General features: G+C 39.0%; 1 non-coding gene across 1 annotated transcript; it reads left to right on the forward strand.

Annotated features, from left to right (window-relative positions):
- The first annotated feature begins 479 nt into the window (after positions 1-479).
- LOC142313412 (U2 spliceosomal RNA) lies at positions 480-668 on the forward strand. Its single transcript, XR_012754452.1, has one exon. It is a non-coding gene; the product is annotated as a U2 spliceosomal RNA (small nuclear RNA).
- The last annotated feature ends 463 nt before the right edge of the window (positions 669-1,131 follow it).

The following is a 1,131-nucleotide window of genomic DNA, read 5'->3' on the forward strand; positions in this document are numbered from 1 at the left end:
TATGTAGTAGAGTTGTGTGTGTTTGTCTGTATGTAGCAGAGTTGTGTGTTTGTCTGTATGTAGCAGAGTTGTGTGTGTGTGTCTGTCTGTATGCAGCAGACTTGTGTTTGTGTGTGTGTGTGTCTGTCTGTAAGTGTATATGACTGTATAGATTTGTCTGTTTATATGTATTTTTGTGAGTTTGTCTTTAAATATGTATATGTACGTGTTCGTATCGGTGTCTGTGTGTGGATGGGGCCCACAAAAACCTGGAGCCGGCCCTGTGTTGAGTGTAAAAGAATTGTGGATAGTGTTCTTTATAGGAGTGAAGCCCTGCACTGTAAAGGACTCGTAATATGTAGACTGCTTACTATATGTAAAACAAATGTAAATGATGGTTTGATATTCTGTAATTGAGATACAGATGTAATCACAGACAAGGTTGTAAAATGGAATGTTTTTAATGTAATGTACTTTTATATCCAATAATAAACGGGTGTACCTTTGTTTTAGGTACTTCCAAGTTAAAAAAAAAATCTGTTCTTATCAGTTTAATATCTGATACGTCCCCTATTTGGGGAACATATATTAAATGGATTTTTAGAACAGGGAGATGGAAAAAGAGCTTGCTCTGTCCACTCCACGCATTGACCTGGTATTGCAGTACCTCCAGGACCGGTGCACCCCTTCTTAACCCAGTTTCCAAAAGCAGAACTCAATTCACCTGATTCATATTAGCCCGATTTAATGAATTGGAAGAAAGCATACGTCTTCATATGCACCTCAATTTGGCCCATTCACTTTTCACACTTCCTCCTTTTGTTTTTTATCTTTCACACTTTTGACTTTCTTTATTCATCCAAATAGCAAACTCATCAGCACTCAACTTGACCAACTCTGCTATGTCCCGTGCAGTATCTTGTTCTCCGTCTTATCTAGATCATGTGCAATTGAATGGAATAGATCCCTTTTGGACAAAGTGGATTCACCTGCTGCTGCAGTGACCACAGGTGTGAGAAGATCTAGAATTGGCATCTGGTGCTATCTCTCCGCTTCCACTCCAAATAAAGTTACCTGTTTATTCCTATCATGCATTGGTTTTTGGTGTTTTCTTTGAGCAATGATGATGTCTTTAGTGGTCTGCTGGCTCCC

Source organism: Anomaloglossus baeobatrachus, chromosome 5 (genome assembly GCF_048569485.1).
Source record: "Anomaloglossus baeobatrachus isolate aAnoBae1 chromosome 5, aAnoBae1.hap1, whole genome shotgun sequence".
Classification (NCBI taxonomy): Eukaryota; Metazoa; Chordata; class Amphibia; order Anura; family Aromobatidae; genus Anomaloglossus; species Anomaloglossus baeobatrachus.